This window comes from Canis lupus, chromosome 13 (genome assembly GCF_011100685.1).
Source record: "Canis lupus familiaris isolate Mischka breed German Shepherd chromosome 13, alternate assembly UU_Cfam_GSD_1.0, whole genome shotgun sequence".
NCBI classification, from domain to species: Eukaryota; Metazoa; Chordata; class Mammalia; order Carnivora; family Canidae; genus Canis; species Canis lupus.
In genome coordinates, this window is record NC_049234.1 from 7,145,014 (window position 1) to 7,164,258 (window position 19,245).

The window sequence follows — 19,245 nt, forward strand, 5'->3', positions numbered from 1 at the left end:
TGCTTATTCTTTCTTTCCTTTTCATACTGATTGCATATAAACCTTATTTTTCTTTTGTCCATTTTCAAGTGTAACTATATCTACCTGGGTCTCTTTTTTGTTCTTAAATGTTGAGAATGGACATACTCAAGCTGCCTTATTTCCTTGGGGTCTATTTGAATTCTCCTGTTACAATTTGCGGCATGGATATTGGTATTCGTGTCACATCCATCATTTGGAGAGAGAAGGTGGGGTGACATTCTGAGCAGCCACAGTCAGGATACTTTAACTCTGTGTCCTCCATCATAATGTGTTAACAAGGAGGGATTTGAGGGCTCTTTGCTTGACGCAGCTGCCCATTTTTTCTTTTCCATGTTTGGTTCTAAACTATACCAATGACTCAGTTGAAGCAATGGCAAGTTTCTCCAGTCTATTGCTATGCCTTTAAGAGCAACAATTCAAGTAAGATATTCTCCGTATTTACCCTGGCCTGCCAATGTGCCTTACTTTGCAGGACAGTGGTATAATAAGTCTTCAACACGTTCACAGTGTGGGGGTGGGATACATGATAAATCCTGTCATGGATTGACTAAATGATCAAAACACAATGGCTTATAGATTGAATAAGGAGAAATGGGAGAATAAACAAAAATTCTGTTTAACAGAGAACTAACAAAATTCAAAGTGTATTTGCATGAGATGGAGTTTTACATTTTTAAAAGTATTACATGTGGTAAGAATGACAAGAAGGAGACATAATTTAGGATTTTGTGTTATGAAACTCTTATGAAGTGGCAAGTATTTTAACAGGAGCCAAAAGAAGCTTTTACTGAAAAAAAAACAGTTTTAGCTTTTTATTTTTGTATGATGCCTCATTTCAACTTTATTTTTTTTAATTATCAGAATAAATAAACATATCACAGCTTTGGACAGCTAAGGCACATTTAAAAATTCTAGTATGTTATAAGAATTCCACACATCTTTGTTGTTATTATGTATTATTGTAGAAATGTCTAGATACTGTTGGATAGTGATAGAATACTTTATCTGTGTTATTCGTTAGCTTAAAAAACATCAAAAGGAAAAAAACCCTCTCTAATGATTCTGATTTACATCTAATTGTTGACATTGCAGTTGCACCTGTCATCTACTTCCTTTCCATATGTCCTCCAAGAGGGATTGTGTTAAATAATCTTATCTTCTGGAGGGGAGTTGGGAAGAAGGGAAAGAATAGGATGGGATAGTAAAAGAGCAGTAGTAAAGGAGAAAGTGTAAGTTGAGTCTCTTATTCCCACTATTATCTGTTCCCAATAGCCTCAATATGGAGCACACTTCAGCAACCAGAAGATTTCTGGGATCCCTTCTGTAGTCTTAAGAGTCTCCAAACAACCATGGAACCCAGAATTGCTCCCATGGGTATTTAACCTAAAAGAACTGCCACGAGGTGGCACTAAATCATAAACAGGAAACGGACTGATTGAAATGTGATTTCTTGAAGGAGAGCTGAGTTTACCCCAGTCAGTTCCTTAACCTTGAAAAAAATGCAACTCTTTTTTTAATGCAGTTTAATCATGTGTATCCTACATATTGCTTTATGGCAGAAATGTAAGGTACTTTCCAATACCTAATTTCATTTGCTATAAGAACCAGAAGAAGTGGACTAGGTTGATACATTATCATCCCTTTGGATGAGGAAATCGAGGCATAGAGATCAGATGTGGCATTGAGTAAAACAGCACATAGTAATATCGATTGCTGATTTTTTAAATTAAAAATTAATTTTTAGGGATCCCTGGGTGGCGCAGCGGTTTGGCGCCTGCCTTTGGCCCAGGGCGCGATCCTGGAGACCCGGGATCGAATCCCACATCGGGCTCCCGGTGCATGGAGCCTGCTTCTCCCTCTGCCTGTGTCTCTGCCTCTCTCTCTCTCTGTGACTATCATGAATAAATAAATAAAATCTTTAAAATAAATAAATAAATAAAAATTAATTTTTAGGTGAAAGTCTTTTAATTATTCTACTATAAGATCCCTGAATAAATTATTACATCTTAATTCAGGTAAATGGTTTCCATGGCAGCCACTAACACATCATAATGTGTTATAATGCAGCTCACATGCATTGTTCTCTTGCCACATAACATCCAACAGGTAAGATGTCAAGGTCAGAATAGCTACTGGTTATATGCCCTTTACACAGTGTACCTCAAATAGCAGCTGTCTCAATCAAGCTATCAGCATCAGGATAATACCATGTCATTAGCTCGGAGGAGGGAGCTTGCCTTACTGTTAACTCTATATAGCAGACAACATAGATCAGATTTATGAGATAGCTATTTCATGTTCTGAAATATAAATTGTAAAAAAAATAAATAAAATATAAATTGTAAAGAAGCAACATGCATAGGACTTATTCTAGCTTTACACTAGCTAAAATTTGGTTTTCACCTTTTTGAACCCACTCCTACTCTGCTAGAAATCTATTACATATAGTTTAAAAGAAGTATTAATAACCGAGATCTGTTCTATAATTTTAAAATTAGGCGTAAAACTAAAAGCTATCAATAAATTCAAAGCTGTCATGCTATTAATGAAATTAGAGTGAGCCTTATATTGGCTTTGGCCATTTTATCTCTTAAAGGGTTAATATTTATCATTGATTAGAAAAGGAATAAGTAAGGCCTAAAATTTATCTGTACCAGAGTGAGATGCCAGATGCACTATTTTGTTATGTAATAGATAATGAAAAAAACCCACAAGAATTTGGAAGGAATATTCAACTGCCTAAGGGTCCTATTAATTTGGGCAAGGTAAATGCATTTGTTTTGAAGACTGAATAACAAGTTAGTTGAAGAGTTCTAAATTAAAAAAGGGAAATTAGTCTAATAATGGAGATTTACACTTCAAACATTAGTCTAGAAGAAATAAAAAATAGGCATGTTCCCAAATCTGCATTAATTATAAACTCAGATGGCAAGGCCCATGATGTTCCAGACACGAATAATGAACACTAATTTGTGTTAAATCTATAACTTGTTTATTTGTAGGGGAGATCTTTTCTTTATGAATGGGCACTAAACACAGTTTAGACTCCAAAGATAGCTCATGGGAAGAGGAAAGTTTTGCAGCATATTAACATTTTAATTTACCATTTCAGTAACTTTGAAGGTAAAACTTACCTTTAATGTTAATCTAAAATATGAATCTTAAGAATGAGTATTTTAAAAAGAAGGTACCACTCAAAGCAGAAGAAAGATGAAAACCGTATATATACATTTCATTGATTCTAAGACGAACTTTTTTCACATTCTACTATTGCCAAAATCAAAATAAATCTTCAGATCAATGATGTGTCATAGTGCAATTGAAAGCAGTTTGTATGTCTCACGGTGGTGCAAAAAATCATTGTTAATCTTAAACTAATTATTTTTAGATTCAATGAAATATGTAGTCTGTTTTCTGCCTTTGTTTAAACTGAATGGATATTTCTCTGCTACTTGTATTGCCTCTGCCTCTTTTTCCTAGCATTTAAAAATGTATTGTAGGGAATCCCTGGGTGGCTCAGCGGTTTAGCGCCTGCCTTGGCTCCGGCTCCCTGCAGGGAGCCTGCTTCTCCGTCTGCCTATGTCTCTGCCTCTCTCTCTCTGTGTCTTTCATGAATAAATAAATAAAACCTTTAAAAAAATATATTGTAAAGAATCTACTTTTCCCTAATATTCGCATAAGTATTGTTGGGTATTGTGTGTGGATGTATACCTATTTTACATATACGTATTATGTAAATATATAATTTTTTAGTTAGACATATGAAATATGCTGAAATTAAAGAATTTGAAGTTACTTCATTAAGGGGAAGAGGCAATAATGGGAAATACTTAGTATAAGAGTAAGGAAATTCATATAGTATTTAGATGGTCATGTTTTGGCACTTATTAATAGCTCATCGTGCAATGACTTGGAGACCGCCAGCTTGACAGACTGAAACACAAACATGAAAGTTAAAAACTTTCTTGGATGTCACCTTCAAAAAACTTTTCAGTCATCTTATATTCCTTTTTCATTATGCCCAAATGAAATGATGTCAATAATAGTAATGCCAGTTTCCAAAATCTAAACCTCTTCTGCATGAACCCTGTTTCTATGATGTAAAATAATTATACATTTTTTTTCTGTACCACTGTGGCAAGCAATTATTTCTCATACATATATATTGATTGCTATAACTCAGCCATTTCATTTTGTTACACCACTTGTATTTTCAAAATTAATTGCAAATGCTACTGGGTCAGTCATAGAGAAAGAATTATGCTGTATGCTTCCCCTATAATTTCTCACTGTCCCTGAGACAGTTCAAACAATGTTACTTAACTGGCTAATTAACTTGGAGGAGCCATGTCTTCAGCCTGTTTGTAAATAATTTAAGAATAAATAATCAACCCACTTTAGGTAGTTGTCAAACTAGTTATATGACATAATCTAGCTATTATTATTTCAAGATTTATACTAAGATTCAGATTATTTAAATATTCATATTTCATCTGATTATTTTGACTATATCAGTGCAAGTATTATTTGATTTGCCCCTTATATCCTTCACAAATTAAAATGGCTTGAAATTTTATTAATTTTTTTAATATATATATTTTTTTAATTTTTATTTATTTATGATAGTCACAGAGAGAGAAAGAGAGGCAGAGACACAGGCAGAGAGAAGCAGGCTCCATGCACCGGGAGCCCGACGTGGGAATCGATCCCGAGTCTCCAGGATCGCGCCCTAGGCCAAAGGCAGGCGCCAAACCGCTGCGCCACCCAGGGATCCCTTATTAATTTTTTTAAAGATTTATTTATTTATGAGATTCACAAAGAGGGAGGTAGAGACTGGCAGAGAGAGAAGTAGGCTCCTTGAGGGAGCCTGTTGTGGAACTTGATCCCAGGACCCCAAGATTACGACCTGAGCCAAAGACAGACACTCAGCCACTGAACCACCCAGACTTCCCATGGCTTAAAATTTTAAAAACATACCACTTATAACAAGCTTTAAGATTAGGAAGATAAATCAAAAGCTACATAGACTTTGGCCACAATGAAGGGAGATAAATGTATTTAGAAAAAAGGATCTTGGGATCCCTGGGTGGCGCAGGGATCCCAAAATTAAAATTATTTTTAATTTTTTTAATTAAAAAAAGAGAGGCACAGAGACACAGGCAGAGGGAGAAGCAGGCTCCATGCACCGGGAGCCCGATGTGGGATTCGATCCCGTTTCTCCAGGATCGCGCCCTGGGCCAAAGGCAGACGCCAAACCGCTGCGCCACCCAGGGATCCCTAAATTAATTAATTAAAAAGAAAAGAAAAGAAAAGAAAAAAGGATCTTATAGTTGCCATAACTAAGCATTGACTTTAGTTCTATGGTTTTCAACACTCATGCTCAAAAATAGGGTAATAAAAAGAGCAGTAACATTTATATTACCTGATAAATGTATGTATGTATCTCTATTAACCCTTTTAAAAGGTAGAATGATTTGACTACAATGTTCGAAATAGATTTGTCAGTTAGTTTCTTACATATAGGTAAATAAGTAGTATTATGAAACTCAACACATGAATAAAGAAGAACTGGTATATACAATCACACTTCCTTATTCAAAATAAATTAGGTGAAGTCTATAAAGTTTACATGCTTTACACATATAGTTGGAGGATCTTTCCTTTTTGGGAGCTTCTGTTAATTTATTTTGTTGAAGAAACACAGATATGTTGAATATCATAGCACAGATATTCCATATACTTCTTCAAAATGGTATTTAAGTAGATTGTCCTTATTCTCACTAGAATCACAGCATTGAATTTTAAAATATAAATATTATATTAATTATTCCATGGCTCTTACAGAATTGAATACATACATGTAAGTATATATATATATATATATATATACATGTACACACATACATAGGTTCAATTTCTATATATATTCAATCAACACATACACACACACACACACACACCATTTGCATTCATATTGCTTTCACCAAAATGTTCAAAGCAGCAATTCACTTTTGTTGAAATCTTAACAACTGAAATACGACTAGTCTTTCCCAGTTGACAATGGTAGGCAGAGAGCTTACTGAACTCTACTGAATGGTGGAGGCCTTCTGAATCATTGAGGAATCTTTTTGGCCCCAAATAAAAACCTTTTAGATGGGTTCACCCAGGTGAACCTCTAAAGTTCAATGTCTTCTCCAAAGTTTCAAGATTTTTAAAGTCCAAAAACAAGGGGAAGTCACTTTCTATTATTTTAATGTCAAGCTGAAAATAACTATTAATTCTGATGGACTTTGCAATTTCCAACCATGTCCAGATCAAACTTTTATTTTTAAAGAAATTCTGATTTCAAATTGCATAATAAAGTCACAGGTCGTACCAGTTTCTCAGATCAGTTACAATGGGAGAGATTTCAGGCCTAAAGCTCAAGGGGACCTTAGTGATTCAGATGGCCTTATGTTAGAACAAATGAATAGCTATAAAATTTGACCCCAAATAAGACATTTGCCCAGTCCAAAACATAGTACAAAATATTTGACCGGTAGAGCAAGCTTAGCTCTGGCCCAACAACTGTAAATTTTTCGAGATGTGTGAGAATAGTGAGATTACTCCAGTAGGCAGTCAACAAGAAGCTCTAGGAAAATAGAGGTTCTTGGAGCCAGACAGATTAATGATAGTATTAGAAAATGTGATTTGTTCATTCACAGCGTAACTCCAGTCATTGGTTGGAAAATGCCCTCATACCTTCATTAGCTAGAAGAATCTATTCCTCTAGGACACTAGCAAAGACCATGCAGAATATCAGGTTCTTATACATAAAGACTGAGACTTTAAGGAAGAGTTCAGTCCTGGAAGAAGCTACCGTGCTAGGGAGAGAAGGCAAGTTCATAAAACTAATCTGGTATTGCAGGCTCTAGGAATGCCCAGGTGCTAAGTCCTGGTCTCTTAGCAGCAAGATTTATTGCAGGGCCTTCTAGATGATGGCCTAGTATCCTTACGGGTTTTATTTGCTTTTGGCTCAGAAATCATGCAAAGGCTGAGTGTCAAGATAAGGACATTGGTGAAGTGATTAAAAAGGTAGGGGCTGGCAAATTTTAGTGAAGAGTTACAATTCCTTAACTAGTTAAATGGAACATGTCACAATTGTGTCTGGCACAGATAACTAAAGAACAAAAAGTGGAGCTTACCAAATGTGGCTTAGTTTTTCTTGCTTAACATGAAATTGGAAAACTATGTAGTCTAGGTTGGGTGCATCTGCTCCGGTATGCCATCAAAAACTCAATGGCCTTCCAATTTCCATAACTTCTGTTCTTAACATGAATCTTTTCTCCTCATGTTCACTAGCTTCTTGCCCATTATTTTATATTCCTGGCAGAAAGACTTCTTTTTTTGTTCATAAGAAAAAGCCATCTCTAACATCCCATCATCGAGAAATATAACACATGACTATTCTTAACTGCAATTGAGGCTGAGATATTAAATTGTTATCTCTAAGTACATTGCTATCCTGAACACAATTTGTTATGTTAGTGAAAAACAGAAGTTAAGTGGCTATTAGGTGGATACCTTCATTACCTGGCATGAATTGCTCCTATATACTCGCTGTATATTTTGTTATTTGGAACACAAGAAATTCATGGTGAAAATGATGGGGATATTATTGCAGAAATCCTAGCTAGGAGGATATCATGTAAAAACAGAACACTAAACCTGAGGATTATTTACTGCCTACCTTTGGAAATAACATAAGCAATGAAGAGTTTTGGCCTTTATAAGCTATTAAAAACACAAGAATGGGGATGTAAATGAAGTTACAGATTCCATTCTTAATTCCCAATATAAAAAAGAAGGATGTTGCGTATCTTTGAATCATCATGCATCATACATTGTTTTGATGGAAAAGCAGGACTTACACATTTTAAATAGGTTTTTCTTATTTTGGAGATAGTAGTGTAATAGGATTTGAGATCTCCTCTGAGAGATAACATTGAATTTTTAATGCTATGTGGAAGAGATTGTGGGAATAAAAACATCATACCAATCAATTACATTTCTCAGAGAGATGAAATAGGCATACAGATGTAGCCTTGTAATAGTTCCTTTCAGAGTATTGGTATTCAGGCTTATAGCTTTAAATATTAAAACATCAACACAGAATATAGTACTTAAAATCTAGAAGAGGAATTGTGACATTTGATAACATTTCAAGGCTACATATGTGATCTAAAATCAACTGTTTAAAGGTATGTTGGTTTAAGGACAAATTGAGACTTTTTAGAACTTTGTAGGACTGAAGGACTTTCCAGAAGTCCTCTCTGCTTTCCAGAAGACTGGAATGAAGAATGAGAACAAAGGAAACAAACTGATCCAACACTATTCTTAGTCACTTTGCTATAAAATGATAGAAGACAAAACAAGATTTAATCTTGTGCTGATAGTTGATTTCCTCACAGCTGGTATCCATTGATTTATCTTTATCACCCTGTTAGAAGAGACCTTGGCAATACAGTCACACAGGAATGCTGACCCACTCAGCTGTGGAAGCTGAGGTGATGTGATATCAAACAAAATGCAAAATATAGTATGGTAGGAGCGTTTTTGCTGACAGCCGCCGAGTTGGTGAAATGTATGTTTCAGGACATAAATTAGTTAACGTAAGGATGACTTGGCAGTATATGTTAAGGGCAGTATCCATGAGGCAGACAAAAAATGCTATTATCTGAGTAGTGTGTTTTGCAGAGGAAAATTCTCTATATGTATCTTATGATATTTTTCACCTGATTGACTAAAAATTATTGCATTTAGGTATTTAGAGCTAATGGAAACTTTTAGTTTTACTGTGATGTTTTGAATGAGATTGTGTGTAGAAAATGTTTATCTCGGTCCCCCAGTAGTGAATATTTGATAAATGGCAGTTATAATCAATCTTTCACTAAGAATATAAATATCTTCAGAATATTTTCACACTTGCTCTGTTTAAAGTGGTTTCTCTTTTCTTTTTGTTTTTCAATCATCTTTGTTGAATTTACTTAATGCACATACAATATACATATTTTAAGTAAACAGTTCAATAAGCTTTGACAAATATACATACCAGGTTCCCACGGCTCCCATATAGATACAAACAATTTCCATCACCAGAGAAAGTTTCTTCACACTCCTTTTCAGCCAATCCTCCATCTCCAAACCACTGATTCTAGTCTTATCACCACTTGAAGTTTCAGAATTTCAAATAATTGAGAGAGTATTGTATTTGCATTTTGTATCGACTTATTTCCCTTGGTATAATATTTAGAGATTTACTTATGTTGTGTGTGCCAGTAGTCTATTCAGTTTTATTGCAGGGGAACCCTTATTATCTGAATATTCCACAGTTTGTTTACATATTCCCATGTTAATGAATGTTTGGGTGATTTCTTGTTTGGAAAACGAATAACGCTAACATGAACATTGATAAACAAATCCCATAGACACATGTTTTCACTTCTCTTGGGTAAATAAGAGTGGAAATGCTGGGCCATAGGGTAGGAATATCTTTAAGTTTATGAAAAATTGCCTGCTTTCCAAAATGATTGGATCATTTAATTACTGTCATCAATGTATGATGGTTCCATTTGCTTTTTTTTTTTTTTTAGTTTTATTTAAATTCAATTTAGTTTACATATGTGTACTATTAATTTCAGGGTAGAATTTAGTGTTCCATCAGTTACATGTAATACTCAGTGCTCATTATATCAAGTTCCCTACTTAATGCCCATCACCCATGGGATGCCTGGGTGGCTCAGTGGTTGGGCGCCTGCCTTAGGCTCAGGTCGTGATCCCCGCATCCGGGATCGAGTCCTGCATCCGGCTCCCTGCGAGGAGCCTGCTTCTCCCTCTGCCTGTGTCTCTGCCTCTCTCTCTAGGTCTGTATCTCTAATGAATAAATAAATAAATCCTTTTTAAAAAAGGAACAAAGCTGGAATAAATATCTGTGTGCATGTTCTTTTTTAAATGCCTATCACCCAATTATACCCCATCTCTCCACCCACTTCCCCTCCAGCAACCCTTAGTTTGTTCCCTATCGTTAAAGAGTTTCTCAAGGTTTGCCTTCTTCTCTGTTTTTATTCTATTGGATTTTTCCTTCCCTTCCCCTATGTTCATCTGTTTTGTTTCTTAAATTCCATGTATGAGTGAAATCATACGGTATTTCTCTTTCTCTATTATGCTTAGCATAATACCCCCTAGTTCCATCCATGTTGTTGCAAATGGCAAGATTTCATTCTTTTTGATGTCTGAGTAATATTCCATTGTGTGTGTGTGTGTGTGTGTGTGTGTGTGTGTGTGTATACCACATCTTTTTAATCCATTTTTCTGTCAGTGGACATCTGGGCTCTCTCCATATTTTGGCTATTGCGGACATTGCTGCTATAAACATTGGGGTGCATGTGCCCCTTTGAATCACTATTTTTGTATTCTTAGGATAAATACCTAGTAGCTCAATTGCTGGGTTATAGGGTTGATCTATTTTTAAGTTTTTGAGGAACCTGCATACTGTTTTCCAGAGTAGCTATACCAGTTTCCATTTCCACCAATCATAGAAGAAGTTTCCCCTTTCACCGCATCCTGGCTAACACCTGTTGTTTCCTATGTTGTTAATATTAGCCATTCTGACTGGTGTCAGGTGGTATCTTATTGTGGTTTTGATTTGTATTTCCTTGGTGATGAGTGACGTTGAGCATTTTGTCTTGTGTCTGTTAGCCATTTGTATGTCTTCTTTGGAGAAATATCTGTTCATGTCTTCTCCCATTTCTTGACTGGATTTCTTGTTTTTTGGGTGTTAAGTTTGAGGAGTTCTTTATAGATTTTGGCTACTAGACCTTTACCTGATATATCAGTTGCAAATATCTTCTCCTACTCTGTAGGTTGCCTTTTAATTTTGTTGATTGGTTTCCTTTCTTGTGCAAAAGCATTTTATCCTGATGAAATCCCAATAGTTCATTTTTGCTTTTGTTTCCATGCCTCTGGAGACATGTCTAGCAAGAAGTTGGTATGGCCCATTTGCTTTAAATTTTTATCAGCATTTGGTCTTGTCAGTTTTTAAAAATAGGTATGAAGTGATATCACATTATTGATTTTGTTGATGGCTAATGTTGAGTATCTTACGGTGTACTTATTGGCTACTTAAATATATACCTTTTATAAAGTTTTTTGAAACTTTTAGCCATTATTATTGAGTTGTTTTTCTTTATATGAGTTGCCATGTGTATTTGAATTTGAGTCTCTTGTTAGATAAATGTTTGCAAATGTTTTCTCTCATTTTGTGGCTTGACTTCTTATTTTTTAACAGTGTATTTTGAAAAGCACAATTATTTAATTTTAAACAAGTCTAATTTACCTATTTTTTATGATGAGTGCTTTTTGTGTCCTGTTTAAGAAATCTTTGCCTACCCCAAGTTCATTATTTCAGTCTTTTCTCTTTCTATGCTATGATTTTGAATTCTATTGACTTACATTCAAGTTCATTGGTCTTCCTACTCTTGTGTCAAATATTCTTGGAATGTAAGTACCAGGTGTATAAGACTTTCTGGTTTTCAGCCCAATCCCCATTTCACTATGCCACCAAGGGGACTGATTGTTTTGATTATATTATAATCAAATATAAATTTGGTTGTAAATTTGTTGTAAATTTGGTTACAACAAATTCTAAAACATTTTGAAAGGAAATTCAGGCTATCCTTCCAGGAGGTCACTGGAACTAAACGTTATAATATTGCTAGACCTCAAAACTGCATGACCTTGAACCTGCTAGATAGACCTTAAATCTGTATGACTTGGGAGATCTAGAGATCCTTAGAGCAAGTTTTTGCAAACCATGAGATTTCTGTACCACAAACTATGGGATTTTCAAGGCCATATGCTATGAAGTCTTGACACTGTGATGGCAAGACAACAGACTCTGGAGCTGGGTTCTGTAAGGCTCATGACAGTGAGATGATAAACAAGAGACATCTGGACATCAGATTTGGGATTCTTTGAAACCAGAGAGATTTTTTGGCTTTTTAATCATTCCTAACCTCTGATAACTCCACAAAACTTCTGTATAAATGTATTATTTAGCAAAAGAACATTATCCTTGAGTTTGGGCTTTTTCCAGATTAAATACTGACACACTGGTTTGCAGGTTGGTCAGAAGTTTGTCAGTTTCTCCTTAATGCAAGTCAAACATTTCATTTTATAGATGCTTGTTATCAGTCTGTCCTCTACCCTCACCACAACTTCAACCATGGGTCTCAGGGATTAAAGTTTCCGGGATCCCTGGGTGGCTCAGTGATTTAGTGCCTGCCTTCAGCCCAGAGTGATTCTGAAGTCCTGGGATTGAGTCCCACATCGGGCTCCCTGCATGGAGCCTGCTTCTTCCTCTGCCTGTGTCTCTGTCTCTCCCTCTCCCTCTCTCTCTCTCTCTGTGTGTGTGTGTCTCTCATGAATAAATAAATAAAATACTAAAAATAAAAAGTTACAAAGTTTCTTTCCTCTGTTCCCTTGTTACTATAGAAGGGCTCATCTTTCTGAGTTCATCTGATTTTAGGTTTTAGATTTCTGTGTCCACATCTCTTTAATGAAAATATGTATTTTTTTAGTGAAATGTTTGAATTTATAAGGAAATATGCACTAAAACAGAATGAATCAATGAAACTTTGCCAAGCAGAAACAGAAACTTCCATTGGAGATATCCAATCAGCTAGCAAGAAAACTGGGAGAAGCCCATGAGACCCCATCCCATAAAGCCTCTTTCACAAGACCCTAAGTCACTTCTCCTAATACACCCATACAAATTTAGGAGTATGGACTATCCACATTTTCAAATACTTTTAGTTTTTTTTAACTGCAATAAACATAACATTGGCAATGCTCACCACCACCACTCAGACAATGTTTCAGCTTTATATGAATAAATATTCATATGTAGAATATATATTCTATATTCTTTCAGAATATAGAAACTTGTTAATGCAGTAATTTCTTACTGTTTCAGTGGGAAGAAAAGGTATTTTGTATCTTTCTATATCCTAACTGCTACTGTAAATCTAGGTTTCCCAACTTTGCAGGTGTTTGGAGAATATGTCTATTTGTTCCAGTCTTTCATAGGGAATCCCCTATGATCAGACAGATTCAATCACAGAATTTGGTATATTGGTTATTTCAGTTGGGCTCTTCTTGAGTATATGGTGAATGGTGACTGATTTGTGTGCCAAATCTGGATTTTAAGCATAAGAGTTTTAGCATTTGAGACACCTGGGTGGCTCAGCAGTTGAGTGTCTGCCTTTGGCTCAGGGCATGACCCCAGTCTGGGGATCAAGCCCCACATCAGGCTCCTTGTGAGGAGGCTGCTTCTTCCCTCTGCCTGTGTCTCTGCCTCTTTCTGTTGTCTCTCATGAATAAATAAATAAAATCTTTTTTTTTTTAAAGAGTTTTAGCGTTATAGTTCTCTCGAGTCAATCTCTAATTTAAAATCTAGGTTTCCATTTTCCCTGTCATTTATTTTGTCATTTGAACCAAACATTGGAAAAAGAAAAATTTACAACTTATGTATAAAATATCATTTGGGAATAGAATTCCCCTGGTGGGGCCTTATTGCCTCTTAGTTCATCTAGGATCATCTTTTTATTATTTTTTTAAATATTCAGTTGAACTTTGCAAATCGAGCTATCTAACATAGCTGCTGTTGTACTCTCTTTTAAAGTTATATATAGAATGAATTGTAAATGGGTTAAGCCTTGAAAGCTGGGAGTAGGAAATGAGCATTGTGTCATGGAGAAAAAAGAAGGAGTTAATTACTGCATGTGGACAGCATTGTTAGGGTAATTACTGACAGGAGAAGGCTTCAGGAAAGAAATAGAAAAAGGAAGGTCATTCCTGAGCCTTCTTATAAAGCATTTATCATTTCACAACATAGAACATTTTTAGTACATCTTTTTCTGATGTGATAAAGTGTTAGAGGCAGATGTCCTCAAGATGCTATGCTAAACAATTCCACTGCCCTTTTTTTTTTTTTTTTTTTACCACTTGCAATGTTCATAATAGTGACACTCCAGAAGAAAAATTACAGGTTTATCTTGGGCTCCCCCTCAACATTAGTCTCAGAAGCAATATGGCATATATAATATTCCAGACTTTGTGTTAGTGTGTTGATTTATATATAGTCTTCTCTGTTTCTGACTGAAATTTCTGAAAGAAAACCAATTTTAAGATGGCCGCCAAGGACAGATTCTCAATATTCAATATGAAGGTGTTATAAACAAAGTCTAATATATTCATTGAAGTTCTTAACATTTGAGATTTATATTTCTAAAATTTATGATAGACACTGTGACTTTGAAACTGACCATAGAAGTGGTTAATGAACAATGAAATCCCCCCTACTACCCCAGATTTAAGGGAAGGCATAAGCACACACAAAGAAATCAGTCTTCTGAGGATAAATGCACTATTTCCTAAGATATGGAGTTTTCAACATTCTATAGTTTGAATTTTTGATGAATAGTGTGCATAAAGAAAGAGTATTTGAATTCTGACTTTTTATAGTTATAATTATTGTCATATACAGTACTACAAACATCAATTCAAAGACATTGTCATCTTTTTCTTTCTTTGTATATGTTCCATTTGTATAAGTATTCTTTTATAATTTTATCTTCTTAGAAGGATAAGGATAGGCAAAAATATCTCATAAGTTATCAATAAAAGTAAGTGAATTTGAGAAAAATGGAAGATATTTCCTCCTTGCATAGGTGATAGAATTTCACTGACAAATATTTGGTGAGTCAGGTGGTAGGCAGAAATATTTTAACATAATGTAGACAAGTGGGCTGAATGATGCTTCAGCTGGATTTAGTGTAATCTAGAAAAGTAGCTTACTTCTTAAGATACATGGATTAGGAAATAAATCCAGGATCAAAATTATGTATTGAGACTAGATGGAATAACAAAATGTGATGACCAGATCTAGCCTCTTACTGGATTAAACAAAAAAAAGAAGAAAAAGAAGATATTAGAAACAATTGTTGTTTTTAAGACACAGGACATCAGCCGATAGACGACAATAACCTTGAGAAATAACAAATGAGATAAGCTCTACTGTTTCCTAGCTTACTGTCTTGAGTTTCCAGTCCATGACACTAAAAGGGAGCCCCAGGGGAGCTAGACAGACTCCCTTACGTGAGGGAATGAAATCAGTAGTAACAGAGAGAAGATAATTGCATAGAGAGAGAACTCCAGAAATCTGCAGAAGGTCCATTTTTAGTATTCAGTAGAGCACTGACTGGTTCATGCCTGCAAGGAAACCACCCAAGTTTGGGAAAAGAACCATCTGATGGGTTAAAACTAACAGGGTCTGATGCTCAGGTAGGACCAAGAATAATGGTCCATTCCTACTAAAGGATCAAAGAAAAAAAATAAAAGGAAAATAGAAAGTATTTTGAACTGAATGAAAATGAAAACACAACATATCAAAAGTGTGAGATGCTGCTAAGGCAATACTTAGAAGGAGAATTGGGGCACTAGATGCCCATTTTGAAAAGGGAGATCTTTAAGAAAAGATCTTAATGTCAGCTTCTTCTTTAATAAAGTAAGAAAAGAAGACCAAAGGAACTCCAAAGTAGCATAAAGATCACAGTGGAAATCGATGAAATAGAAACAGAAAATCAATAGAGCAAATAAATGATGCTTAAAACTGATACTTTGAGAAGATCAATGAAATTGATAAAGCTTTATTCAGAGAGAGAATGTAGATTAGCAATATCAAAGATGATAGGAGGAATCATTACAGATTCTAAAGATATTATCAGGATAATAAGGGAATATCATGAAAACTTTACAACTACAAATCTAACAACTCAGTGAAATGGATAAATTCATTGAAAGGCACAAACTACAAAGCTAACTCAAGAAGCAATAGGCTAACTGAATAGCCCTATATTTATTGAAAGAATGGATTTTGTGGTTGAAAACTTCTCCTCAGCAAAGATGCTATGCCCAGATAGCTACACTGATAAATTCTACCAAAAATTAAAAGAAAATATAATATCAAGTCTACACAAGCTCATCTAAAACATTAAAGCAGAGTAGATTGACTCAATGCACTCCATGAGGCCAGGATTACCCTTATACCAATATTATAGAGGGACATTACAAGAAAAAACAATAACAAATATAGATTGATTACCCATATGAACATAGATGCACATATTCAAACAAAATTTTATTGTATCAAAACCAGACATATTAAAAGTATACATATCATTCCGAAGAAGTATTTATCCCAAGTGCTTGGTTGGTTTAACATTTGAAAAGCAATCAATAAATTAATTATGTTGACCAAGTAAAAAAGAAAACCATATAATTGTCTCAATGGATGCAGGAAAAGAGCATTTGACAAAACTCAACGTCCATTCATGATAAAAAATCTTAGCAAGGTAGGAACAGAAAGGAATTTTCTTAACTTTATAAAGGGAACCTATGAATATCTACAGCTAATATTAGATTTAATGAGGAAAGACTGAATGCTCTCCCTTTAAGATCAGGAATGAGACAAGATGTCTACTCCCACCTCTTGTATTCAGTTTTGGAGATTCTAGCAAGTGCAATAGTTAAAAAAAAGAAATGAAAGACATCTCGTTGAAAAGGAAAATGTACTCCTTGGATAAAATGGACTAATTTATCCAGTATTCAAAGACAGCCTGGTCATTTATATAGAAAATCCAAAAGAATCTACAATAACTTGCTAGAGCTGTTAAGTGTTTTAGCATATTTAAGGATACAAAGTCAATATACAAAACAAATGCAATGAACAAGGAATTGAGGTTAAATAATTAATAATAATAATAATAATTAATAATTTTCAATGGCATCAAAATATGAAATATCTTAAGGTAAGTATGATATAAATGTTTAAGACCTGTACACTGAAAACTAGAAAATATTGTTAAGAGAAATTAAGAAGACCTAAATAAATAAAAAAATTCAGGGTTCACATAGAAAAAGACCCAAGGTTCTTAAAATGCCAATTCTTTCTAAATTGATGTATAGAGTAAATGAAATCCCAAGCAAATACTAAGAAAATCACACACCGAAAAAAGTATCTGACAAAGGCCTAGTATTATAGACTGACTTATGTCTCCCCAAAATTCATATGAAGGTTAAATGAGGTTAAATGAGGTCATAGGTGTGGAGCCCTAATCCAGTATGACAGGTGTCCTTATAAGAAGGAGAGACATCAGGGATGTGCGTGCACTAAGAACAGACCTTTGAACACAATAAGAAGATGGCCATCTGCAAGCCAAAAAGAAAGCCTCAGGAGAAACTAACCCTGTCACCTCCTTGAACTTGGGCTTCCAGCCTCCAGAACTGTGAAAAAATAAATTTCTATTGTTTAAGTCACCCAGTCTGTGGCATTTTGTTATGGCAACTCTACCAGCGAAAAGATTTAGTATCTAAATTAGTATTGAATTCTTAAACTCTGTAATAAGAAAAGAAACAATCTATTTTTAAAAATGGGTCAAAAATTTGAATAGACAACTGACCAAAGAAGATATAGGTTAGCAAATAAACATACAAAAAGACCCATACATACTATTATCAATCATTAGAAAAGTGAACATTAGAACCAGAGTGAGATATTACTTCAAATCCATTAGAGTGGGTAAAAATTAAAAATTTTTTAATCTCATTTTAGTAGACCTCTTAGCTCCTTTCAACACGGTTTACCACTCGCTCCTCCTTGAGATATTTTTCTCTTAGGTGACATCATATTCTTGTGTTTCTCCCCCTCTCTCCTTTTGTCATCTTTCCTGACTTTTCTCCATCTGACATCTAAATGTTGCATCCCATAGCCCAGTCATTTTGTTTTATCTGTCTCTTCTCTTGGACAAATTGATCTCATTTCATCCTATTGCTTCCAACAGCTTCTCTGTGCTGGTGATCCTCAAATCTCTATTTTACTGAATCTAGGCACTTTTTTTTTTCCTTCATTAGGTAACTCTGCACGTGGAAACTCCAAGAGGTTTCAGCCACTTCTTGAGTCCACAAGAAGAGGCTTAACAAGTAAGAGAAGCCCTGCACTATAGTTTATATGCTAAGCATTTGCACATTCATTATCTTTTCAGACTGCTCTCTCTAGCATGCTTCTATGCAGACAATTATAAACCTTATCCTCATTTGACAGATTAAAAAAGTAAGAGCCAAAGACTCATTGAGAGTCACACAGTTAATCAACAGACTAGATTTACAGAAAAGCCCATTTCTATATCACTGGACATGAACAATGTGAAAGCAGGGAGTGTCCAACTCTTCATCATTATCCTTAGTTGCAGGAAATAAGAGTAATCATCATTTGAATGATTGAATCTATTTCAACTTTTGTTGTTAAAATTGCTTCTAAAGTATAGGATAAGCTCATTTTGCTGATTTAAAAACTGATGTTCTGATCATCAAGGATTGATCAAACCAATTGATACGTAGATCATTAATTTTTATTACATATTTTTAAAGTCCAAACCTGGAATGAATGAAAAATAAATGAAATTAAAAATGAACATTTTCCCAAAGGAACTTAAACCTAAAACATTTCCCCAGAGAAACTGAGATTAAATAGTAATATTCACTTGTTTTTTTTTTTTTTTTGTCATTTGCCTTATTTTCCTCTCTGAGAATGAAAAAAAAATTATTTGAGAGCTCTAGTTCATGGGTCATTTATTTTCATAGCAACAAGGCACCTTGTGACATATTAGCACTTGTCAGTTTCACATAGCATAACATATGGAGCATGAAGAGACTGTAAAAAGGAAGTGACAACTTGCTGGTTCAATCTGGAGGAGATATAGGACTAGTAATAGCTTCTCGCTTGAATCTTTTCCCAAACAATTATTATAACACTAATTTTAAATCCTTGGCACCATAAATGATAACAGTAACCAAAATAAATTTCTGTAGCTTAGTGAGTAGAAGTATTTTTCTTAATCTAAATATGAACAAAGGGGAAGAGTTCTTCCTCTGTAAGTGAAGAATAGGTTACTTGAAGCCACACTGAGGAAAATGTGTACTGTTCCTTAAACAAAAGTGCCCTTACAAAGGGGGAATCTAAAAAAATGGCAGTGGCAATGCTAGCATGGAGTCTGGATTTTCAAAAATCCCAAATAAAAACAGAGAGCAAAACCCCACAGTGAAACTAAATCACATGGATAGCATGGA

General features: G+C 34.8%; 1 long non-coding RNA gene across 7 annotated transcripts in view; it reads left to right on the forward strand.

The window, feature by feature from the left end:
• The window catches only part of LOC102153110, a 99,355-nt gene that overhangs the window by 69,604 nt on the left and 10,506 nt on the right, over positions 1–19,245 (forward strand). For 5 of the 7 annotated variants that reach the window (XR_005368510.1, XR_005368506.1, XR_005368507.1 and 2 more), the window contains one exon: positions 18,031–18,099. This is a non-coding gene — a long non-coding RNA (uncharacterized LOC102153110). Of the gene's footprint in view, positions 1–2,085; positions 2,128–18,030; positions 18,100–19,245 lie in introns of those variants that run through there. The other 2 variants (XR_005368505.1, XR_005368509.1) reach the window with 2 other exon arrangements.